Raw genomic sequence first — 27207 nt, 5'->3', positions numbered from 1 at the left:
GTTAAGCACTTGAGCCTGGACTTGAATCCTGGCTCTACCACTTGGCTGGGTGAATGTGGGCAAATTTATTTAATCTCTTCAAGTTTAGTTCCCTGAGCTGTAAAGTGGGGACAGTAATCATATCTCTTACATTGAGTTACTGTCAGAATTAAGTGAGATAATATATAGTCCTATACATGTCAGTAAACTTTCAGTAAATGTTGGCTATGATTATTATTATTTATTATTATCTGGGTGGTTATACTAGATATCTTTTTAGGTCCTTTATAACCCTAAGATTCTATTAATTAGCTGTGACCCAGAGTAAGAAATTTAACATCTCTGGGCCTCACACTCTTTGTCTGTTAAATGAAAGGGTATAGCTAAGGGACCTCTAAAATTGCTTCCAGCACTAGAATATTAAAAGGCTCTATGACTGTTCTTATATGATTTTATATATGTCTCAGTAACACTGCTTAGATAAACTGGTACAACAAATAAACCATCTTTCTCTGAGTCGTTTTTCACTTTTGTTCCTTTAACCTCATAACCTACCTCTGCATACATAGGATGCGCACAAGGTATCAGTCCCCAGAGAGAAAAATAGGCAAGTGCAGGGGAAGCCAGGTCCCTGTCCCCTTCCTTTAGGCTGGGTAGTGGTTTCCAAAATACAAGTGTGGGAGAAGCATTGTATGGATTCATTCATTCATCCACACAAGCATCCCACATACTGAGGGAAGAGAGCCTTCCTGTGCTCCCGTGGCACCCACAACTTGTCCCCATATGCTACTCTCCACACTGCCATCTTATCTGCCTGCACCAGCAACTAAATTGATTGAGGGCTGGGACTTTGTCATGCTAACTTCGCATCCTCAGTCCCAAACACAGTGCCTAGAATGTGGCAGACACCTAATGACTTAATTAAGATTCAAACTTCCCTCAAAACCAAAACTATACATTTGCAAAGTTACTAGGCATTTTGAGATGTGGGCCTGAACCTCTGGGGATTCTTTACAAAGGGTCACCAATCTAGTAGTGTCAAGAAATAGCTGTGTGACCCTGGGTGGGACGGGGAGGGGGCAGCCACGCAGTGGGAGGATCATTTCAGTTTCCTCTTTGATAAAATGAGGGAAATGGATTAGATCAGAGGTTGGCAAACTATGACTCCTGGGCCAAATCCAGCCTATGGTCCCCCCCAGTTTAGAGTGATTTTTACATTTTTAAAGGGTTATGAAGCAAATAAAGAATAATATGCATCAGAGACCCCCCTAAGCCAATGCGGTTCTCTAAACAAAACATATTTACTTTCTGGCCCTTTAAAGCTTGCTGACCCTGGATTAGATGAGCTCTAAAGTCCCTTTAAACCCAGAAATGTTAGCATTCTAGTTCTGCTCAATCAATCCCATTCTGGCTCTGCACACAGAGCATTCCCAAGTCTGAATCAGTACGCACAGCAGGAGCTCAATTGTTATTTGTCTAATTGAATAAATGGATTCTGCAGCAGTAACCCTAAGAACTAAATCCCCCACCAAGAGGGTACACTGGGTCAATGTGTATCAAATGATACAACACGGGGACCATGCAGCAGTTCTACTGGCCCTTTGGATGACAGCGGCACCAAAAATGGCCCAGAGCTCAGATAAACAGGATTAAGATTCACCTTGCTCCACCAAATCAAAAATACACTTAGCCGTCCCCTGAACAGACGCCTTGGGCAAATTGTAAAGCTGTCTAGAAGTTACTATCAGAAACCCAGATCATCTAAACAGATAATCTTTTTTTTTTTTTTTTTTTTTTTTTTTTGCAGTACACAGGCCTCTCACTGTTGTGGCCTCTCCCGTTGTGGAGCACAGGCTCCGGACGGATGCGCAGGCTCAGCGGCCATGGCTCACGGACCTAGCCGCTCTGCGGCACGTGGGATCTTCTTGGACCGGGGCACGAACCGGTGTCCCCTGCATCGGCAGGCGGACTCTCAACCACTGCGGCACCAGGGAAGCCCCTAAACAGATAATCTTAATAGCCATGGGCCCAAGAGAATAAATCCCATCCAAAATAAGGCATATAGGATAATTTAGCTCCCAACATTCTGTTTCTCTTTTCCTCTCTTGTTAAGAATACACAATACCGGGACTTCCTTGGTGGTCCAGTGGGTAAGACTCCATGCTCCCACTGCAGGGGGCCGGGGTTCGATCTCTGGTCGGGGAACTAGATCCCGCATGCCGCAACTAAGAGTTTGCATGCCACAACTAAGAAGTCTGCATGCCGCAAAAAAGATTCTGCATGCTGCAACTAAGACCCGGCGCAGCCAAAAATAAATAAATAATAAATTAATAAATTAAAAAAAAAAAAAGAATACACAATACCAAAACAAGGAATTCAAACATTTATGTCAGGGCAGCCAGCCAAGGAGAGTCTAGAATATATGATCCTATTATCACTAATGGAAGTTGGAGCAAGGTAATGAGACAATAAGGCCTACCTCCACTCTCACTACACATACTTTTCCAAAATAAACAGCTAGCAGTTATTCTTTTATTGTTCCTGCTCTCTACACCCATAAATCACTCCTGGGCATATACCTTTTGCTGGTTTCAAAGAGGGGGTTTCTGGTTTTTCTTTTTTTTTTTTTTTCTTCCTTACCTTCACTCTTCCTCTTTCTGGATGCTACCAAGGAGTCCTGAATGGACCTGGCTGTGCTTGTCTACAATCCCTCAGTTGAGCATCTCCAGTCCACGTGCAACACACACAAACCCAACTTCCCTTGTCAGACTGTCCCTTAGGAAAACAAAGTTGATCTGGGGATTCTGCCCTCTACATTCTCTGCTAAAGAAGCTACTTGGAGCTCTCTCTTCTCCCAGATGACCAGAGAAGTCTGAAGGCGCCCACACCCAATGACGAGGTGGATTCATACATCTCACTCCCATTCCCACCCCCAGGCACCATGCTCCAAATATACTGGCCCGGAAGGTTAAAACAACAACAACCTGTATATCTCAATCCTTAATTCCAGGCTTTTCAGAAACCTGAGGAGAGAAGAATAGTTTCTTTGGATTCTCTTCCTGACACATTAGGTAAGCTTTTTCCAATAGCCAGAACAGACAGACAGACACTGACCCTCTGCTGAGCTCTGCATAAGCTTCAAAAAAAAAAAAAAAAATTAAAAAAAAATCCCATTCCTTCTCAGTCTTGTTGTTTTCATGGGTTTTTCAACCAATAAAAAGGGTTTAATCTCAGTTGACATCTTTGCTTTAAAGATAAGAAGCCAACACTTGGGGACTTCCCTGGTAGCGCAGTGGTTAAGCATCCACCTGCCAATGCAGGGAACATGGTTCGACCCCTGGTCCGGGAAGATCCCACATGCCGCGGAGCAACTAAGCCCATGCACCACAACTACTGAGCCTGCGCTCTAGAGCCCGTGAGCCACAACTACTGAGCCCGCGCACCACAACTACTGAAGCCCACTCACCTAGAGCCCGTGCTCCGCAACAGGAGAAGACACCAAAATGAGAAGCCCGTGCACTGCAACAAAGAGTAGCCCCCACTCACTACAACTAGAGAAAGCCTGTGCACAGCAATGAAGACCCAATGCAGACAAAATAAATAAATAAAATAAATTTCTTTTTAAAAAAAAAAGAATCCAACACTTGGATTATATTATCAGAGCTCTAAGACCCTCCGCCCCCCGCAATGATCCCAGGGCCAAATAGCCTCACCCACATTTCCTCCAAATTCCATCACTGTAACCCCTGCTGCGGGACCCAGCACAGCCCTGAGCACCTGTTCCTGGCTCTTCTCCCTGCTGGAGCATGTGATTCAGAACCGCTAGGGCCAAAAAAAAAAAATCATCACGTGGTTTTCAAAAAACCACTGGAAGGAGTCTAGGTAATTAACGTACAGAAATGCAGACTGACTGCCTCTACCATAAGATAAATCTGATATCTACTCACTCTGTCTCTATAAAAGGTTTCGCAGACTATTCATTATCATTTGAACAAAGAAAAGGGACCCACACGTGCCTTTTGAATGTAAAGTTTCATAGGAAGCTTGAGGTGATTCAAATAGGTGTTGGAAGATACGTTGGACTACTCAGATATTATCATCAAGTATATATGAGAAAACTACATATTAATACTCAAAATACACTACTGCTTATTCTTTTAACAGTGCACAATCATCTTAGTAAACATGGTACAACCATTCTCACTCCTCAAAGCAGAAATGACCATTTCCTCTACTTTGTGGGCCCACTGGACCCTGTAAGGATGTTAATAACAGGAACTGTGACCCTTTATTTACTCGTTTGTTTGTATGATCATCTCCCCACACCCCACTGCTTCCACTACCCCAGGCTGTAAGTCCCTTGAGGACAAGGACCCCATCATATTCTTTTTGTTTTAATATTTATTTATTTATTTGGCTGCATCAGGTCTTAGTTGCGGCACGGGGTACCTTTCATTGCGGTGCACGGGCTTCTCTCTAATTGTGGCGCATGGGCTCTAGAGTGTGCGGGCTTAGAGCATGTGGGGTCTTAGTTCCCCAACCAGGGATCGAACCCGTGTCCCCTGCACTGGAAGGCGGATTCTTAACCACTGGACCACCAGAGAAGTCCCCAATATTCTTTCTTGAGTCCTCAGTGCCCAATAGATTGCCTAGCACCCAGCAGGTACTTCATAACACCAGGATGAAAAGCAGGAGATGCAGTAGGTACTAAGAGAGCAGAAACTGAACCTGTCTTATTCGTTGTTACCTGGCCTATACATATTTTTTGAATGAATGGATGTACCGAAGAAATAAAAGACCAGTGGTACTAGGGCATGAAAGTATAGAGCTTGGTTGTGGAGTAATAAATATCATCTTTCATCAATTCTAAAAACATGTTTTCTTACATTTTGGCAGCTTAGAAATTAGGATACATTTTACAATGGATGGCATCTTGGCATTGTGTCATAGTTTATTTGGAATCTTCTCTTTCTTTCTCAGTCGTACATAGAACAGTCTTACATGTTCAAAAATAATAGTGTCATAGATTCAGTGAAATACAATTATTTGATGTGGCTGCAGTAAGAAGGGTTGGAAAGATGAGTGTAAAGTTGCACTGAATTTTCCACAAGAGTAGAAACAAAAAGAGAGCTTGGGACTTTTTAGTGGCTGGCAAGTGGAGTGGCTATTTCTTTCAGAATGACTGCTCCTTCTCTAAAAGCAGCCCAATGGCCAGTCTATGCTAAATAATCCTGTCCTTCTGCCTACCACTGATTGGTCCAGGGTTGGTCACATGATCCAAAGTGAGCCAATCATTATTACTCTGAGACTTTTTTACTTGAAGCCAATGAGAGTGTAGGTCAGTTTGTCTCTGATGTTAGCAACAGTGAGATTTAGTGTTCAGGAGCAATCCCTGGCCATGCTCCCTGCCATGTAGGAGAGAAGCAAAGGCAAGAGACACAGTCTTGATATAATTTGAGTGCCTGTGTGGCTCAAACTAGCTACAGGCTCACAAAACCCATTTCTTTTTCTTCTTAGGCCATATTTCTCAGCCTCCTTTACCATTAGGTGGGGTCATGTACTGAGTAATAACTGACGGAATGAGGACAGAACTAATATAAGACACTTCCAGACCTGGCCCATGAAAACCTCACACGTGAGATCCTTCCACCTTCTTCTCCATCTTCAGGTTAAAAGGAGAGAACTCTGAGATACCTAAAAGAGATGGGAGCCATAAGATGGCAGGAGCCTGGGTCCCTGAAACATAGAAGGTAGCCTAACCAGAAAAAACTATGTTGAACTGTTGTATGAATGAGAAATAAACTTCATTTGTGTTAAGCACTGAAATTTGGGGGGATTGTTAAGGCAATTACCTGCTCTAATATTTCCTGGTTCCAGCTGCACCCAACGTTCATATGGTTACATGAAACATGCCAGGATTCTTCCCATAAATTCGCTCTTTGCCCAAGCTAGTTTGAGTTGGGTGTCTTTCATTTACAACTCGAAGAATTCTGAAGAACACAGCCAAGAAAAATGAACTGCAGTCATTTGAAATGGCAAGAAGATAAAAGTAAGCAACAATCCCTAAGTGTCAAGGGAACACCTAGAAAATTTCTCAGAACAGAGTAATAATTCCAACAAACTGATGACAAATCACAAAAGATTCTTTTCAGTTTCTAAGGGCTTCTAGCTCTGAACTCATAAGCCACTTACAGTAAGATACTCTCTCCATTCTCATTTTATTAACAGAAACATGTATGAAGTTGTAATAACCCTGCCTTAAGGTATACCCTCATGAGTTCTCACCCATCTAGAATCCTAGCAAGATAAACGTCGCTTACCATACATAGTCAGCCCTGCTGTCCCAGGATTTATTGGGAAATGGATCCACATGTAACTCCAGAAAGTCAGATAATTACTCTGGGGCACAGAGCTCTGGGTATGAGTACACAAGCCTGACCAAAATTTTCAAAAATAAATATTCAGGAACCACCAAAGCTTAAGGGAGCATTTATAAGACTATAAATGAAAAGATTACAAAAATAAACAGAAGAGTGACGCCATGAATGCCTACGTGAGCAATGAAAAGTTTTGCCTGAACTGGGAGCCAGAGATGACAGAGCATGTATCCTGCTCAGTTTCCAGAAATGTCTCTCAATGAGCCCAAGTTTGTTTTAAAGCAAGCACTGACATCTATAAAACTTTCTAGGGGCTCGTTACAGAGCTCTTCTACACTATACATTGAGTAATCTGACTCTCACAATGACAGTAGGAAGCTGGGATTGTCGTCAGTTCTCCATTTACAGCTAAAAACACAGGCTCAGACAGGTCAAGTGCTCACAGCCTCAGGATTTGTGGTTTGAGCCAAGACTTGAGCTCCAATTTCCTGACCCCATATCCTCTGTCCATTTCGTTGTCACCCAAACTATGGAATGCCAGGGTTGAGAAAGCTGGAGAAGACTTTTCCCCACTGCCATAATTCATCAACCCATTTGGAGAGTAGTTTTCTATGTTTCATGCAGTCATATGTGGGAACTTTCCCGGGGGGGTGCGGGGGAGCGTTAAAGGGCCTGGGATAAATGCCTGGTCTGCCTGCAAACCCAGCTGGGAAAACACTCCCTGACAAGACACCACAGCTTGTGCCCACAGGGAGGCCTTGACAGAGGAGAAAGGAGCCTGAAGCAGGGGGTTAGGAGTGCTGAGACCCTCATGTAATCCTGGCAGAAACTCATGGTTGGAAGCCTCTGAGAATCAGGCAGCAAGGTCTCTCAGGACCCCAAAAATAGAATCTGGAGCAAATGAACTGAAGTTACTCTTTGCTGGGGAGGGAGAGGGGATCAAATGCATAAACTTAGCTGGCCTCAAAAAGCATTCTCCGGGCTTCCCTGGTGGCGCAGTGGTTGAGAGTCCGCCTGCCGATGCAGGGGACACGGGTTCATGTCCCGGTCCGGGAAGATCCCACATGCCGTGGAGCGGCTAGGCCCATGAGCCATGGCCGCTGAGCTTGTGCTCTGCAACGGGACAGGCCACAACAGTGAGAGGCCCGCGTACCGCCAAAAACAAACAAAAAAAAAAGCATTCTCCCAGATGATTTTCATGAGCCACTTCTGAGAGACAAATTGCCGATATCAAACACACACATATTACCTGGGAAAGACGAAAAAGGAAAAAAAAAAAAAGTGCTTTAGTAAAAGCCATTTATCCCTGGCAGCTGGTGATCCACCACCTCGGAAAGAAGACATAGGAAATTGGGGGAGCTGCCCTTTGGGGTGTTGGGAAAACTGAGGAGTTGGCCTCTCCTGAATATCACTATTTCCCAGGCTCCAAGGATGAGAGGGAGGTCCTGTACCCTGGTACAGTTCCCCCAGAAACAGAAAAATCCAGGATCCTGAAGAAACATGGGATAGTGGAAGGAGCAAAGGCCTTGATTTGAACAACTTGGGCTTGAGCCACTGCTCAGTCTCTTGGTAGCTGGGGCTTTAAGCAAGTCACAACCTCTTTGAGCCCCAGCTTCAATATCTGTAAAGGATACAACACTGACCTTACAGGATTGTGGGGAGGATAAAACAAAATTATTAATGTAAAGGGCATAGCACAGTGTCTGATATATAAGAGCTACTCAATAAATATTAGTTCTTTTCCCCCTCAATCCTCACTTCAATTCCTTAGTATTAGAATTCTAATACTTGGTCATTCTAATTCTTAGTAATTCACCAGTCCTTAGTAGTCTTGAGAGGATCATGTATATTATCCAATATCTTGGCCATTTCACTTGCCTCTTAGAAATATAAGCATCTGCGACTTTAGCTGTGAACATCTCAAATAACTCCAGGCCCTTGGGCCTCTTATTAGTCTACTTCATGCTTACTAAATTCCCTTAGACAAACAAACAAACAACTGTAACCTTATAATCTTTCTCCAGTCTGAAAGAGAATCCAAACCTTATGGATATTTGGCACATAGCTGCACTTAACAACTGGCAAATTCGACTAAACTTTCCACAAGGCTTAAAATAAAAGAGTTTTGAGTTCACCAAAGCTTTACTGAATTTAATCAATATGTAGTGTGCCTATGAACATAGGGACAACAGGAATGATGAGGATCTTGTGGTCTTCTTCATTACCTTCCTGGTCTTTGGGACCATTTCCTCTTGACATCCACCTATCCAAGACAGGGCCATGCCCCTCCTCTAGGTCTTCTATATATACCACTACCAGTGCTTTGACTGTACTACACAATAGTCATCTATTTTATGCCTCCTTCACTAGTCTACAATCTCCTTTCAGGCAAGAACAGTGTTCTGCCAAATCTCAATTACCAGAACCTACCAACACAGTACCTGGTGCGTAACAGATACTGAATTAACATTGGCTCGATGGATGGATAGATGGATGAATAAACAAACAGGGTTTTTAGATCTGGGAGAAACCTTAGAAATAATCTAGTCTAATACAAGGGCTTCATTTCACAGATAAGGAAGCTGAGGCTCAGAGCTGTAAGATGACTCAGCCAAGGTAGCCTCAAAGGCAGCAAGAAGATGACAAGTGGTGGCCGTCACATGCCATTTTGACTGTGAGTTCAAAGGCAGACATCACTTCACACTCACCTCCAAGGGGAGGCCGTGTAGCTTGGTGGACACAGCATGGGCTCCCCGGTGACGTCTTCTGCTACCTATCAGTCATGTGATTTTTGATAAATTGCTACATCTCTCTGAGTCACAGTGGCTGCATCTGTTAATTGGGGCTATTAATAACTCCAGGGTTGTTGGGGGTATTAAATCTGCCAACATACATAAAGTGCCTCGCATAGCATCAGCACTATGTGCTAAACAAATGTTTACTGAATGAATCATGAATGAGTCCCTGTCTAGCATACCACGACTTCATGATCCTGGCTTAGACTATATACTTAAATCTCTGCCCACGTGGAAGGTGGCTGGGACACCCATAATTATAGAGCCATGTACTTGGAGTTTGTTTCTTGCTGGAATTGGATTTTAAAGCCAAGTAGCCTCTGTAATGTTGTTCACTGTTCCTTTCACCTGGGTTGCCCTTCCTACCTTCCTCATTGCCACACAATTGTTACCCATCTTCCATTACCCAGCTATATATGCCCTGTCCAGAAAGCCCTCTCTCGTTCCTATGATGTCTTCAGTCCTTCCTGTCTCACTAATTACTTTCCACCCTAGAGTAGAGGGGTGTATCTGTTTTGTTTTTTAAATTGTGGCAAAATACATATAATGTAAAATTTACCATCTTAACCATTTTTAAGTGTACAGTTCAGTGCTGTTAAGTATATTCACATTGTTGTGCAGCCAATCTCCAGAACTTTTTCATTTTGCAAAACCAAAACTCTATACCCATTAAACAATGACTCCCCTATTGCTTCCTCCTCCCATACCCTGGCAACCACCATTCTACTTTCTGTCTCTAGGAGTTTAATGACTCTAGGTACTTCCTATAAGTAGAATCATACAATATTTGTCCACTTGTGTCTGGTAATGTCCTCAAGGTTCATAGCGTAATGTCCTCAAGGTTCATCCATGTTGTAGCATGTGTCATAATTTCCTTCCTTTTCGAGGCTATTCAGCTTTGAACTACATTCAAGGCTGAATACATTGAATGATTATCCAATATTCCACTACATGTACATTCTACATTTTGCTTATCCACATATCTGTCAATGGACACTTGGGTTTGCTTCCACTTTTTGGTTATTGTGAATAATGCTACTATGAACATGGGTGTATAAAGGTATATCTGTTTTATCTCCTCTACTTAAGTGTGAATTTTTCAATGACAAAGAGTGGGTCTCAGTCACCTCTATAGTTCTCAAGGTATCTGACACATGATGAGCACTCAATAAATACCTATCAAATAAATAAGACAGTAATCTGCTCCAAAGATGAAGTAAAAAAGTAATGATCTTCCACACACAAATTTTCAAAATGGCAGAATTACACAGCAGAAAAGCACAGTCTTTGCAGTAAGACAGTCTTGATTTCTGGTCTTGGATCTGCTTCTTCTTAGTCATGTGATCTTAGACATGTTGCTTAAGCTCTTCAGTTTCTTTATGTGGTTTTTGCCACAATTAAATGCTATAACTTATGTAAAGCAGTTAGCACAGCACTTGGCACACCATAAACTCAAAAAATGTTTGCCAATATTACTATTATAAAATTATATAATAAAAGTAACTTATTGCACATACAAACATGCCATTTAGCTTCCTGGCCAAGATGACTTTAAAAGCAAAGAACGTACAGAATTCTGAAACCAAACAATTATGACAGGTCATAGTCAAAACAGAAAGAAACTATACAGCAGTTACAATGAATCCAGATTGGTATCACTAAACATGGAATCTTGAGCTATACAGTTGCAGTTCTGGGAGCTGGAAACTTTGTCACATCAAAGGGACAGACTTAAATGTTGTACTAAGAATCATCTCACTCAGCAAAGCAGCCTAAGATCTCATAAACGTTTTTTGTGTTTGTTTTTAATTTTCTTTTTTTTAAAATAAATTTATTTATTTATTTATTTTTGACTGTGTTGGGTCTTCGTTGCTGCACGTGGGTTTTCTCTAGTTGCGGACAGTGGGGGTTACTCTTCGTTGCAGTGCGTGGGCTTCTCATTGCAGTGGCTTCTCTTGTTGCGGAGCACGAGCTCTAGGTACGTGGGCTTCAGTAGCTGTGGCACGCGGGCTCAGTAGTCGTGGCTCGCAGGCTCTAGAGCGCAGGCTCAGTAGTTGTGGCGCACGGGCTTTGTTGCTCTGTAGCATGTGGGGTCTTCCCAAACCAGGGCTCGAACCCGTGTCCCCTGTATTGGCAGGCGGATTCTTAACCACTGTGCCACCAGGGAAGTCCCTCATAAACGTTTTTTTAATCAGGATGACTTGAGGGTTTTTTTGGTGCCTGGGCTAAATCTATTTTGGATTTGATCATTCATGTTTTGAACATTTTAACAAAACGATGAAAGAAATAAATAGATCTTTATTACTATTTCAGACAGAAGTATTTATTTCGATCTGTCTCAAAGGAAATTGAGTGTCCCCACCCCACTCCCAGATCTTCTTGGACATTAATTCCTTTTGAGGTTGCTATCCAAATTTTCCAGACCAGAAACATTCCTTCCAAAGCCAGCTCTTAGAAAGTAGCGTTCTTAAATGTTAGAAGGAAAAGCTTATTCGAGTTTCTTTTTGTCTGCCAAAACAATTAACATTTGCCATGGCTAATTTAAATGGCTCTCTGAGACAAAATCAGAAACTCAGTTGTGTGGTGGAGGAGAGGGAAGGGAAGAAAAAGAGAAGGTAAGACAGAGTTGCCTGAATGCTAATATTGGCCCAAATGTGACCCCAAGGGACCATAACTCCTAACTTTCCTAGGACAATCATGACTTCATGTAAATTTAACTCTATACTGAGATGATCTGTTAAATGGATGACTAAATGTGATGATATACATATATTTTATAAGACCTTGCAATTAATTTATAAATAAGGGTAAAAATTCTTTGTCAGACCATACGTTCCAATTTTGAATTCAGAACAATACTTTCCCCATATGTTATGTGTCAATTTTAACAGATCATCTCAGTATAGAGTTAAATTTACATGAAGTAAATTTAGTAAATCCCAAACAACCGCTAAGGGCTACTGCTGCCTTACCCACCCAGGATACCCAAATGACGTCGAGGCCTATTAGGTGAAGGGCACCAGGGTGAGACTTGAAAGGCAGGGCCCTGTTTAATCTTCACAACAACACTATGCTCTAAGTATTGATTTTGGTGATGACTGCACAACTCTGTGAATATACTAAAAAACTACTGAGTTGTATGTACAGTTTAAATGGGTGAATTGTGTGATGTGTGAATTATATCTCAATAAAGCTATTTTAAAAGTCAGCATGATAGGGCTTCCCTGGTGGCGCAGTGGTTAAGAATCCACTTGTCAATGCAGGGGACAGGGGTTCCAGCCCCGGTCTGGGAAGATCCCACATGCGGCGGAGCAACTAAGCCCGTGCACCACAACTACTGAGCCTGCGCTCTAAAGCCTGCGAGCCACAACCACTGAAGCCCGTGCGCTTAGAGCCCATGCTCCGCAACAAGAGAAGCCTCTGCAATGAGAAGCTCAATGAAGAGTAGCCTCAGCTCACCACAACTAAAGAAAGCCCGCGTGCAGCAACAAAGACCCAACGCAGCCAAAAATAAAATAAATAATTTTTTTAAAAAATTTAAAAGGCAGCGTTATATAAAATAGTAAATCTTAAGAAAGCTCACTATGTACACACACACCCCACTCACTCCTACTGCCCTGTGCCTGTAATCATTCTGTTATCTTATATCCTTCCAATTTCAAATGTATTCTCTTTTTTTTTTTTTTTTTTTTTGGTACTCGGGCCTCTCACTGCTGTGGCCCCTCCCGTTGCAGAACACAGGCTCCGGACACGCAGGCTCAGCGGCCATGGCTCACGTGCCCAGCCGCTCCGCAGCATGTGGGATCTTCGCGGACCAGGGCACAAACCCGTGTCCCCTGCATCGGCAGGCGGACTCTCAACCAGTGCGCCACCAGGGAAGCCCTAAAATGTATTTTCTTATCCCCACTTCTTTCACAAAGTATGCACTCTTCTACACCAGCGTTCTTCTTTTCTTCTTCTTTTTGGATCATCCTTCTTTCACTTAAAATATGCTTGGAGATCTTCGCATATCAGTACTTAGAGAAACCCTCATTTGTGTTTGTAGTTTAATAGCTTTCCCTTTTGTGAACATACCCATTTAATTAACCAGTTTCCCACTGATGCACACTTAAGGTTGTTTCCAATCATTTGCTATTAGCAACAATGATACAATGCTTGTGCTTTTTATTTATTATTTTTGCTGTGTTGGGTCTTCGTTTCTGTGTGAGGACTTTCTCTAGTTGTGGCAAGCGGGGGCCACTCTTCATCGCAGTGCACGGGCCTCTCACTATCAAGGCCTCTCTTGTTGCAGAGCACAGGCTCCAGACGCACAGGCTCAGTAGTTGTGACTCACGGGCCTATTGCTCTGCAGCATGTGGGATCCTCCCAGACCAGGGCTCAAACCCGTGTCCCCTGCCTTAGCAGGCAGATTCTCAACCACTGTGCCACCAGGGTGTGCCTTCTTTTTAATTTGGTTTTATCAGGTAACATTCTGCTCCTGGACTGTCAGGAGACAGCACCAATAGCAGGAACCACTTCAGAGTTAGTTGGAACCGGGTCTGCATCTAACCTCCTCTGCTAACTAGCTACTAGCTACATGCCTCTAGGAAAGTTACTTGTATTTTCCGAGCCTTAATTTCCTCACTTCATAAAGTGGGCAAAATTCCACCTACTTTATCAGTTTGCTTTTAGGGCTCAATGAGATAAGACTGGCTCCCACTGGCCAAACTTGGGACAATTTTTGTATCAAAAAGCATAAATACTGGGGGAGGGGAGGCAGAAGATTGGTAATGGACTATAACACATTGGGGGGAAAAGAATCCAGGAATCCAAGTGATACTAAAAAATAAAATAAAAATACAAAAATAAAAGAGGAGGGGAGCTGAAAGCTAATCTATCAGAAAAATGCCAGGAAACAAATACAGAAAAAATTCACTGCCTAAATTTTTTTTAATAAAATAAATAAAATTTATTTATTTTATTTAAAAGAAAAATGTCAGACTCTGACAAGTACAGGCTTCTGGTAACTGACTATACTGCTGAACTGAATGAATAAGCATTTTCAGAACTCTAATGGAAAACTGATGAATTCATAAAAGTTCTAACAAAAGATCAAGATGAAAAAAAAATTAATTACATGGGACTGAGTGAACTGATGAGGATGATTATAATTTTTGTGACTTTCTGTTTGAATAAAAAAAAAAAATCCCACAAGGACTCAGAGGCAAAAAAAACAAATCAATTTTCACTGCAAAGTAAAGGAGCTGTTACGGTGGAGGATTACCGGACTGAATATCAATATTATGACACAGTATGAGTGTGTTTCATGTTTGGTAATTGCAATCATTGTTGCTTTTGTTGGTGTCAGTTTACAATGCTTGGTGTCAGTTTATTTATCTCTTGTAAAAATAAAATACAGTGTGTGTGTGTGAAAAAAAAAAGAAAAATGTCAGGAAACAAATACAGAACGGAAGAGCAAATTAGAAAATCATCCTTTAATAGATGTTAATTAACCTAGGTCAGGATTATCAATAGATGTTTAAACCACTGAATGAAAGTTTTTGAGAAACAGGATATCCAAACAATCTCAAAGTATAACCCCACAATTTTATTAATTACAAAGAGAAAAGGGTTCCTTTACAATGCAGGTATCAGGCAATGTCACCTCATCCAAAATACAAACCTCACATCACCAGTGACATGACAAACTGACAGAATGTGTCACCTAATGTGATGCAAGGGGAGGGATGCAGCATCGCCTCCAGGGAATTCTTACCACGAATGTTTAATCTGAGTCTAAGAATGAGAAAACAATTAGACAAATCCAATCTACAGTCTACAAAGCAGCTGAGATCAAAATGTCAATATTATGAAAGACAAAAAAGGCAGGGAAACTTTGCTACATTAAGAGAAACTAAAGAGACACGACTACATTGTGTAAGTAATCCTTATTAGATCCTGGGTCCCCCTCCCCCCAAAACGTTATAAATAACATTGGAACAACTGGGGAAATCTGAAGAATATTATTGTTTCAATATAATGATATTGTGGTTACAGGGGAGAATGTCCTTGTTCTTTAGACATACATGCTCCCGTGCTTAGAGGTAAAGTGTTGTGGTGTCTGCAACTCACTTTCAAATGGTTTAGAAAAAAAAAGTGTGTATGTGAGTATGTGTGCGTGTGTGTGTGCATAGAATGGTAAAGCAAACAAATCTAGATGAAGGGTGTAGGAGTGTTCACTGTAATACTTTTGCAATTTTTCTATATGTTTGAAAATTTTCAAAATAAGTTGGGGAAAAAAAATCAAACCAAACATGTAAACCACTTGACACCCAGTAGGTGCTATGATTGTTCCCATCATGGCTTCAACTAACTCAATACATCTACAAAAAGCTCCTCCCCTGTGCCCATGGGTAAAATAAACCAAATCAAAGTAAACACCACCAGCCAGCCAGTCCTGCCTTCAGAATGCTTATACTTTTGATCAGATGGCAAGGCAAAAACAGGAAGCAGCTGGAGATGAAGTAAGGTTTCAGTTCCAGAAAATCTACCTGGGGCCTACAACTGCAAATTTTTTTTAAATTAGGTAACTTTAAAAAACAGAACAGAACCAGTTACTTACCGTCACTAAGAATTGTTTCCTCATTTACATGGAAAAGTGGAGCTAAAATCTACCACCCAGGTTGACAGAATAAGACAGCATACATAATACACCTTTGTAAAGCATATATTATTGAAGACTCTCATTAAAAGATATTAGTCTCCTAGAATAAAAGCAGAGAAGGAAAGCTCCTCGATGGTTCCACCTTTGTTTTCCTATCAGAACACCCAGCAGAAGAATTTGCATTTAGCTTATGCTCACAAATATTGGATGAAGACATAATAATAAGACATTATGAAACAGAATGCATAAAGAAAGTCTTTTGGGTAACAGATGCCACTGGAATTAGAGGAAAGATTAATATGAGCTGGCCCAGCCAGAGACAGCAACACCTTAACAAAAGCACATATTTATGTGCACATAAATTTGCCAAAGCCCTATTACACACATTATCTCATCTGAGCCTCACAATAATCCCCATTTTGGAGATGAATAAACTGAGGCTTGAAAAGACAAATTACCCACCTAGCACACAACTCAAATTTGTGTTTGCTCAACCCAGCCACAGAAGAACAAAAATAACTGGCTAAAAGAATGGAAATAATTCACAGCTCAGCGATCCCAGGGTCTCTGCTGGGACAGTGAGTCACTGATGGCCACTCCTAAACTCAGACCTTTTACCAAAAAAATGCCAAAAATCTGCCTTGGGATTGCTTCTATGAATATTCAGAAAGATGAAAAATCAGGCCTTTTTACCATGTGCTTCAGATATTAAAACAGTGGAGCTTAAATTCCCCTTTCTTGTGTGGTTATGTGAAGGAGATGGAGAGGAAGTGAGCAGAAGAGGTTATTTTCACTTCAAGGTTGATGGTGTCTGCATTTTAGTGAAGTTAACCTTAACTCAAAGATAAAATTTTTCTGCAGAATTTTCTGGGGGAAAACTCTTGGCTGCTTTACTATTTCAGATCACTTTTTAAACATCCTGTTGTGTTGCAGACTGGGAAATATATTTTATTTCTCTCTTCCAGAGGTTTCCATGTTATTTACATATCAACCTTTACTACAGCCATCACAAAAACCAGCAGGAACTCTTAATTCCATTTTTCCCCACTTTCTGTCCACCCATCACAAATTCCTTCCCTTAGTAAGAGAGGGTAGCCCAAGTGGCTAATGGACTTGACAAACGGCAGTGTCAAAGACTACGATACGAATTTTTTTTAATACTTATTTTATTTATTTTGGCTGCACCAGTCTTCCTTACGGCATGCGGGATCTAGTTCCCTGACCAGGGATCGAACCTGGGCCCCCTGCATTGGGATCTCGGAGTCCTACCCACTGGACCACCAAGGAAGTCCCTGCGATAAGAATTTAAATCAGGAGGCAATTAAAGGGAAACTGTCCGTGCCCTTTGACCCAGCATTTCTACCCCAGAAATGAATCCTACAGAAATATTCCCACAAGTTCATTACAAAAGGATGCATGCTCAAATGCTCACTGCAGTAGTGTCCAACAGCCACTGAAAAGGGCAAGTTAGAGGAACATGCAAATACATGGGGCAAATGCCTGAAAATATATTAAGTAAAAGAGCAAGCAGAATACGTATTATAATAATATCATGAGCATATGTGTGGGACAAAATGACAGCCATACACATCAAAATCGCAACAGTTGACTATGGTGGGGTGGAATCAAGGGAATTTTCCCTTTGTACAGTAGTTTGTTGTATATTTCTGTAATGAATTTTGCTTAATCTTACGTTATGTCTAGAATCAAAAAACTAATTTAAGATATATATTTATGTGCTCTTTCATGGCCTTTCCTCTTTGCAGTCAAATGCTCTACTCCTGAGTTATAGCCCCGCTTATCTTCGCTCTTCACTTTGGAAACAGCTAGCGTTCTACCTGCATTACTACCTCTAGAAATAAAGAGTGCTGGCTGTAGAAGTTTGCACTCTTAGGGAGTGACAGAATCATGGTTAGAAAGGACAGAAAAGGTCACCTACAATATCTGCCAACAAATGGTATTCCAGCCCATAGGCTAATTAAATATGTGCTGTTATCAAGAAAATCACTATCTTCTGAAGCAGGCCTTGATGTCTTCTAGCTTTGCTGTGACATTCCTAAACATGACATTCAGGAACGGGCAACTGACCTGGACACCAATGTCCACTATGTGGCAGGCTAAGCAGACAGAATCATTATCACATCCAAGAAAACTAACATTGTTACACTGTCATCTCCTATGCAGCTCCCATTCAAATTTCCCCAACTGTCCCCACAATGTCCTTTATAGCTTTTTTTTTTAAGTCCAGGATCCAATCAAGGGTTGCATGTGGCATTTGGTTGTCACAGCACTTTAGTCTCTTTTAATCTAGATTAGTCCCCCATTCATTTTGTTTTGTTTTGTTTCTCTTTCATGACATTGACATTTTCGAAGATCGCAGGCCAGCTGTTTTGCAGTATGTCCCACAATCTGGACTTGCCTGATTATTTCCTCATGATTAGATTTAGGTTAAACATTTCTGTCAAGAATTCTACCTTGGCGATATTGTGTACTTCCCATTGCATCAAGTTGTCTAGTTACACTGAGTTATCTTTTTCTTCATTGTGTCACTGTGGGTACCAAGAAAGCATCAGCCAATAAATAAAATATGTAAAATAATAAATAATGTCAAAAACAGCTTCAATGAGCACCAGCTATTCCAGGCACAGTGCCAGACATTTCAAAATGTATTATCTCATTTAAACCTCACGACAATCATGCAAAGAAAGAGGTTCAAAGAGGTTAAGTCACTTGCCCAAGGACACACATGTAGTGATAGAAAAATGCACAATGCACATGTGAACTCACACACACACACACACACACACACACAAATGATCTCTGGGGTTCATGGTCTCCCTGAGGATCTTCCAGGGACAAGTTAAGAAGCCCTACCTTAGGGCTTCCCTGGTGGCGCAGTGGTTGAGAGTCCGCCTGCCAATGCAGGGGACATGCATCCATGCCCCAGTCCGGGAAGATCCCACATGCCGCGGAGCGGCTGGGCCCGTGAGCCATGGCTGCTGAGCCTGCGCGTCCGGAGCCTCTGCTCGGCAACAGGAGAGGCCACAACAGTGAGAGGCCCGTGTACCGCAAAAAAAGCCCTACCTTAAACTAATCTTGAGGAGTCCTACCTAGCTTTCGAGGGTTGAATTCCTGTGAAGAATAAACTGAAAATAAATGATCTGTGGTCCATACAAAATTCTTCCACACTTGGAAATGTTTGGAGATGGGCCACCTTTCCACCACAGCCAAGAAAATAGGGCAATGGTTCCATAAATTATTTTAACATTCTGGTATTTGTTTGTCTTGTTTTTTACTATTCTGCAATAAAATGAAAAAAATAGAGAATTTTTCACAAAGCTAAATATATTTTTAATTTTAAAATTATGCTCTTTCTACAACTTTTGATATAAAATGTCCTTTATTTCATGAGATAAAGCGAAGGAGGACATATTTTTTAAATATCTTTACTACAGAAAAATAACCATTGGCAACAACTCACCCAATTTTATCTTATTTTTTGTATTTTTACTTATCTATAAAATTCAAAAGTCTGAAACCCATTGATCTAGGGAATTCTATACAATCAAAATTATTTTTGAGAAACTAACTGGAATAAATGAAGTTCAGCCCAAAAAGAAACCAGATCTGAAATATTTCTGAAATTTCCCTTTAAGTCAACCAAAAAACATTTCAGAAGCTTGGGTGTCCTCATTTTAATGCATTTGTTAAAACCATTTTACATTTTGTATTTGCATTACTCATTGCCATCTTCCGATATGTTGATATTTCCTGCTTTTGAATGGGCCCTTATGACTTAGATTAGTTTATTCAGTCTACAAACATTCACAGAGTCCCCAGTTTGTGCAAGGCACTCTATTAGGTGCCTGGGAACCCAGACTGGTGAGTTTTTTCTTGCCTCCATGTCTCAGGTCAAAGGTCACCAACAACTTTGTGAACACTGCTCCTCCCCCACCAAGGAAGCATGAAAGTCCCCCTTGGGGCTGTGCTCTCCTAGCACTGCCTACAAACCTCTCTGTGTGTGATTATATGTTTATGTTCCACTCCCTCACCTGAGCAATTTTTCCAAAGCAAATACTATCTTATTCAATGCTGTATTCCTAGCACAGTGCACGTATACCTGGTGATCAGTATAAATTAGTGGAATAAATATATCTTATGATGAGGAAACTAAAGCTCACCAAAAAAATATGACGTGTCCAAAATCATACAGCTAATAAATAAGTAGTACTCAGTCTTAGAAAGCCTCACCAGAGCTCTCTTCCATTCCACCATGCTGCATCCTACACGCAGACAGTGAGTGAAAGATCTTAGATGTCTTCCTGGAACCTGAAACTCAATATGACCAAAAGTCCCTCCTCCTTGAAAAAACAAACAAAAATCTGGTCCCCAGCTAATGTTACCTTTCTCTTGTAAGCGGCATCTCCAGTGGCTCAAGGAAAAACTCAAGTCATCTCGACTCTCTCTTTTCCCTATACCCACATCCAATCAGTCTACAGTCTTATCACTTATAATCTTCAAACTTAGTGTCTCTCCAATCTCTTCCCTTCTGTCCTAGCCCCTGCCACCACCCTAGATCCAAGTCACCACCATTCCATACGTAGACTACAAAAATGACATGCTACCTCATCTCACGTTCACTTTGGTTAATTCTTTCCAGTCTCTTTCCCACTTAACAGGCACCGTGATGGTTTTAACATCATTCTACCTGCATATGTAATTCATCTAGCTAAGTAAAGCCATTCACTTAAGATAAAGACCAAATTCACCTGTGGCTCAGAAAACTGCCCACTCTTTAGACTCTGTCCACCTCTCCAGCCTCATTCGTCTTCATTCTGGTCTCTCTCCCTTGCTCGGCCCCCATATACTAACCTTTTAAATCCTCATATTTATCGCTTTCCTTTGTACTTTGAACATGCAGTTGCCCTTTGTCCCCATTCTCAGCACCACCCATTGCCGTCCTAAATTACTTACACTCACTCTCCAAGTCTTCTTGAAATGTCACTTCCTACAGAAAGCCTTCCCTGATTCTCCCAGACAAGGGAAGCACACCACATTAGGCACTTCTATCCCACCTAGTAGTACATCCCCCTTTGGCAGGAGCATTCATCACACCTGCAATTACTTCTCCAATGATTATCTCCCCTATTAGAACAGAAGCTCCGTGATGGCAGTGGAAGCGTCTCTTTTCACTGAGGTATCCAGTCCTTAGAATATAGTAGCTGCTCACCATATCTGCTGACAGAAGGACAGGCTGAGGCCATAACATCAGGCGAGGTAAACCAAGGGGAAAGGATTCTTATCCCTTTGCAAAGGATTTAAACTAATGGAGAGGACTTCCCTGGTGGAGCAGTGGTTGAGAATCCGCCTGCCAATGCAGGGGACACAGGTTCAAGCCCTAGTCCGGGAAGATCCCACATACCGCAGAGCAACTAAGCCCATGCGCCACAACTACTGAGCCTGCACTCTAGAGCCTGCATGCCACAACTACTGAAGCCTGCATGCCTAGAGCCCGTGCTCCACAACAAGAGAAGCCACTGCAATGAGAATATGTGCACCGCCACAAAGAGTAACCCCCGCTCACCACAACTAGAGAAAGCCCGCGTGCAGCAACGAAGACCCAATGCAGCCATAAATAAATAAATGTTTAAATAAAATAAAATAAGCAAGAAAGGAATGCACAGTTTTTCAAGGTCACAGGGATAGCAGTGATAGGGCCAAAACTAACCTTCCATTCTGCTCATTTCTCCTCCCTAAAACACTAAAAAGCCTGGGTAGGAGAGGGCACAGCTTAGAAGAAGGGATGAAAAGATGGTGAGTGAGAGGTCCAAGATGACAGCTTCTGAATCTGCCTGTCACACTAATTGCCTCCAGATGGGCAGCAGTTAGACTTTTCATGCCTAGAGCAGCACTGTCTTACACAAACATAACCACTACCACATCCTTCTCCTTAATAGGAAGTTTATAAAATAACAAACTTCTTTCATCCACAAAGGAGAAGAAATAACAGGAGGAAAAGCTGTTGCTGCTCCAAGCACTTTAAGAAAAAAAAAAAAAAAAAAAACCAAATGGCTAGTTTGGCCACCTGGACCTGCTCCTCAGCAATCAACAGGGAAGGGAGGGGAAAAGACAGCCTTCCTACCACATACTAAAGCAGGGAAAGGAAAAAAAAAGTATTAAATGAGGCAGAAGCCATTCGAAGTCTACTTATTCTTTGGGAATTATGAGAACATTTTGTGTAGAGCATTTAAAAACCTTGCTAATGCATTGGCAGCTCTTAATACAGGTACCAAGGAAAGGAAAAGTGGCATGAGCTCAACTGCAACAGTTAACTGTCCACGTGCTGCTGAGGCCAAACTATGTCTGTCACAGAAGCCACAAACCAGGCCAAGGGGTCAGGTTCGTTGCTGTTCATCCTGCCAAGCACCAACTGCAAGAAAAAGAAAAGGCAAAGCCTCTTCAATGAGGACTCTGTAGAATAACTATTAGCACAGTCTCATTCACCCTGGAGTTTCTGGGTGAAGAAGAGAAGGGATGAGAGGGTATTCAGAGACTGGAAAGTGACTCAGAGAAAGAGATGTCATCTACTGGTGATAAGAGGGAGATTTTGAAACACAGAGGAAAAATGAGAATTGCAAATGGAGAGGCAGGGAAAGAAACTGGAAGAACTTCAAGAGACACAGAGGGGTGGGGAAAGGAAGGTACAGCGGGAGGGATGCTCAGCAAAGCAGACAGTAAGCAACAGAAAAACACAGAGGGAAGCAAAGCCAAGCAGTCCATCTTTTCCCAAATCCCAAAGCTGCTCATTGCATCCCAATAAATCACTCTACCACAAAGCCCATACAATGAATTGTCCTTTGCATCCAGTAACAAGCAGCATTTAACGAAGCATCGCCCAGCTGCAACTTTAGAGACCTAAGGGTCTGAATTAAAAATGTACAAAATTGGTTCAGCAACAGAAGACAAACAGTAATGACTTTCCCCCAATGCCTGCCTTGGCTATGAAAGGTTTAGCATTTTGAAGTTAAGCATAAAACACTCTGGCATTTCTCCTTTTGACATTCCAAGAGGGGGTGTGGTTGACCCCAGGTCCATTCATTTCCAAGGTTGTAGATCTCTCAGCTAAGACTGGCCCCATCTGTTCTGGAGTCAGCCAGCTGTTTATTTCAAAATAACATATTTATTGTACTAATCATCCTACTAACTCTTACAAGAAGAGAGCCAATATCATACGGGTCGAAATGCTCTCTGTCTTGTTAAACGTGTCAGTTTGTTTAAAAACCAAAACCAAAAAGCAAAAAAAACTCCACTATCCTCCTCGGTTTCCACCTCCAGGATCACTCTTCCATGCGTACCTTTCAGTAACGGCAAATGAAGGTTAATGGCGCTTCTAACTTTTCCTTTCCCTAACGCTTTAAAATGAACCAGAGTGTACCTAATGATCCCTTCTCCAAACCGTTATTTGTGACTGGTGACTGTGCCTCAGGAAACGGCAGCTCATTATGGTACCATTGTCAGTGGCAAGGAGCCTATTGCAATGTAATTTAAAACACTCACACAAGCACAAATCTGTCGGCTCCACTTCCAAACAATCCTGAAATCCTGCAGTTGGGAGAAGAAAAACACTTAACAAAAATGCTGCATCTAGAAGCCCAAGAGAACCTTCACCAGACACGTGAAATGTTTCTGACAGGCACGGAGTGCACCATTAAAGGACACTGTCACCTCAAATCAGCAGAAAAGGCGAGACAAACGACGTAGACACACATACACATAAAATAAAGCCCCACAAAACTTAACCTACTCAGAAGCACGCTCATCTTAAAAATGAATAGTGTGTGCTCGCCCAAGTGACATGAAATGTTCCAAAGTAGTGCGACCACATTAAATCACTGTCTCCATTTCTCCCCACGCATCACCCCTTCCCACTCAAATCTCAGCACTCGGGCCGTGTGTGACAGGACTGCAGTCCCCCAACCTCTGCCTTCCTCTGATTTTCCAAGAGCACTTCCCAACGTCCTCCGCAGCCCAGCCCCCTCTCCCAGACTCCAAAAAGATTGAGGGGAGTTGCGACTAGGGAACTGGCAGGCATAGGTCCTCCGGCGGGGGAAGGTTGCTGGAGTTGTTCTTTGCAGTGACCCAAATTGCACAGAGCTTTTCGCTTAGCAGCGTTTGCGAGCATCTCCCCAGTCCTCCCGCCCCCATCTTCCCAAAAGAAAGCCTTGAGAACTAAGCGGGAGGAATAACTTGGTAAGAATCATTTGAATAAATCACTTCAACTCACCTGGTTTGGGATTTTTCTCCCCACCCCAGGCATAAACAGAAAGGATGTGCGAATGAGTCACGCACGCAAGGGAAGGTGTTGCGATGTCCTAAGTCCAAGGGCTGGAGTCAGTCCCTGCCCTGGTGCTGCTGCTACTCTTAGCTCAGCTGGAGCGAGCGGCAATCGCAAGCCTAGCAGCAGCAGGGGGGTGGATAGACCTTAGCACAATGAATGCAGTGGGGTTTTTGCAATGACATCATCCCTCTGTCCAAAAGGCCCCAATAGCCATGCTCAGGTGCGGTGCATTCTGGGAATTGTAGTCTCCTCAAGGGCTGGCGGGGACACCGAGGCTGTTGCCGGAACTACAATGCCCAAAATGCGCCAAGGTCGGACGCGCCCAGAGCGGGCAAAGGGAGCGAAGGGGACTCGGCCGCCATGTTAGGAGTGCTAGGACGTTTCTGCGGAGCTGGCTGAGGTTTTAGGGAACGCGGGAGCCGAGTGGTGGTGCAGAGGGGACGGTGAGGAGGAGGACAACCCGGTCGGAGAGCCTGGGTTCCAAACCTGGGCACCGGGGGATGGAGGCGGCATCTGGTGACTGAGTAGGACGCGTCTGGCTGGTGGCGGCATGAGAGACCGAGTGGGCCTTGACCTCACGGTCTTGCAGGGGTTGCGGAGGCCCTCTACTCCTCTTGCTCCATTTTATAACTAAGGGATTGAGGGAGTCAGTTTACTCCTGGTCTCAGAGCATCATTGAGACCCGCTAACAGGATAGTCGGGGGGGGGGGTTGTGAATTTTGGGGAGTGCGGAGACCCCGGGTGGCGATTCTGTCGCCTTTGGTCGGAGAAGGTTTCACCTAACGGAGTTGGGCTCTCCCTCCCAAATTTATTTTTATCTTCTTGTCATTCATTTTTCAACCATCCTTACCCTTTCCCAGGGTGTCGTACCCTCATTGGTTTTTCATACAGCAATGATTTGCAAAAGGTTCCAAAGAAATCGATGTTGGAAGGGAGCTAAGGTGGAAGGGAACGGTGCTTTGGCCCCGAAATAAAGACAAGACAGGAAGAGTCCTACAGGAGTAACACACCCGGTTTAAAACGACATCTTCATACCTGCCAACGAAAGCAGGGAGATGTTGAAAGGGAATATTGATGATAGACCGATTGGCGGCTGGCTATTGGTTCCGGAGTAACTGGGATTCTTGAATAAACCTAGAGCGTTATGCTAAAAATACTGCGGAGACGGGATCTTCAGTAGCATGGATCACGGACTTATTTAAAAAATACATTTAGTGTTTAATTTGTGGAACTCCATATATACGACCATTTTAGGAACTAATTTTCTGTTGAACTAGGTAGCTGAAACCGAAGTCATTGGTCTTTAAGTTGTTTTGCCCAGTATTTCAAATGGACTGTGTTTTTTCCCCGATTGTGTTACTAAAACAATGCTGTGTGTTTGTTCTTTTTCAGAGTCTGTCTACACTATGAAAAGATGGGAAATTTCTTTCTTCCTGAGGGTGTCCGAAGGGCTAAAAATGCCGATATATTTGTGCTGTTTTTCTCCTTTCCTTTTGTGTATTATCCTGAAAAACAAAATTAACTGACACTTTGGGTCATCAGGGGTATGCACTTCACTTGTTAGGAGTTAAAATTATAGCTGATAAATGGATTATCATATCAAGGAAAGACTAGGCAGAGTGATTATAAACAACAAAAGCATGGTCCAAAAACATGTCTCAAATGTATGCAGATGATAACTACAAAAACAGTTTTATAAAGAATGATCTTATATATGTCATGTTTCTGGGAACAAGGCAGGTGAGTGGCTTTGTTTCATTTTTAAACAAAGGTAGTATGTATTGACCTCACTTATCCATGGATACAACAATGGGAAGAGCTTATGAAATCATTTGTTATTCAGAAATACCTTCTTTGCAAATAATGTTGGTAAGTATAGGAAAAGGTACAGAATGTTTACTGTTTTCTTTCTGATCATCAGTATAACTATAGACGTGTTTTAAGCATAATAGAGATGAAATAGACTGAACAGGTTTACATTTAGGCTTAGTTTCAAACTCTTACAAATTATTCTTAGGGCTTGGTGATTCAGGGGTGGTATTGTGTCTTATATGAACTTACGTTGTTCATTTTATAATACTTCTTTATGTAAGCAATAACCTCAATTTGAGTTACTATGGAAGACAAATGGCGGGGGGTTGGGGGGAGGGACCCAGCAGATTTCACAGAAATACTGTATGTGAGAAATGAGACCTGTATAATGTAGTGATTTCTATAATTTGTCATGTGATTGGATAGTTAGAAATTTTTCCAGCCTTATATCCAATGGACATCTAACCATAAAGAAATGAAACAAGTCTAGTTACTATCTCAAAAAACAACTCCATGACCCTTAACTTTTAGAAAAAAAAATTATGTACTCTGTGTAGAAATTTCATTTAAAAAATTAGTACTAGAGGAATTGATGATGCCAGCTTCTGAAAGAATAACCTCAGTGTCCCAGAGGAAAAACTGGGTTAGAAAGCTGAAAAGTGGAATTAGGAATGCCTTAAGTAAATAAAGAAATCTACCTTCTTTTTCTGTCAAAAGGGAATTAGGACATTGATTTGTATTATAATTATAGGTAGTTCATTAAAGAGTATTGAGTTAGTTGCTATTATATCAAGGGTTTTTTCAACAGGGTCAAGTGTCTGGAACACCTGTAGAACTCTAGAAATGTGTAGCTTTTGCCCACCATTCATCCAGCTGAATTATTGTCCAGGGTTGTAACCAGCTGTTGTGTATTTTTAAAACACTAGAGGTGAGTGCACAGGGGTGGGGTAGAGCAGCCTTCCACATCCCATATTTGTGGTTTTTTGTGGTGTGTCACACAGGTAATAACAAAGTTTTGGCAAGGATTTTAGGTTTATTACTAAATATATTAATAAATGAATTTTGAAGATGTGTAGATGACCTAGGGATCAATTTATGCATGGGGTGGAGGAGGGGACATCAATTTTAGCTTTAAGAATACCACAATATCCTGACTTCCTGGATATTTCTTTTTTTTTTTTTTTGCTGTACGCGGGCCTCTCACTGTTGTGGCCTCTCCCGTTGCAGAGCACAGGCTCCGGACGCGCAGGCTCAGCGGCCATG

At 42.1% G+C, this 27207-nt stretch overlaps 1 protein-coding gene across 1 annotated transcript in view; it reads right to left on the bottom strand.

Annotated features, from left to right (window-relative positions):
- The window catches only part of RAB30 (RAB30, member RAS oncogene family), an 83660-nt gene extending 59398 nt beyond the window's left edge, over positions 1-24262 (bottom strand). The window contains exon 1 of the mRNA XM_060018191.1: positions 24079-24262. The gene's annotated coding sequence lies outside the window, so the exon portion shown is untranslated. The remainder of the gene's footprint in view (positions 1-24078) is intronic.
- Between the last annotated feature and the right edge of the window lie 2945 nt (positions 24263-27207).

This window comes from Delphinus delphis, chromosome 8, assembly GCF_949987515.2.
Source record: "Delphinus delphis chromosome 8, mDelDel1.2, whole genome shotgun sequence".
NCBI classification, from domain to species: domain Eukaryota; kingdom Metazoa; phylum Chordata; class Mammalia; order Artiodactyla; family Delphinidae; genus Delphinus; species Delphinus delphis.
This window is presented reverse-complemented; position numbering and strand designations above follow the sequence as displayed.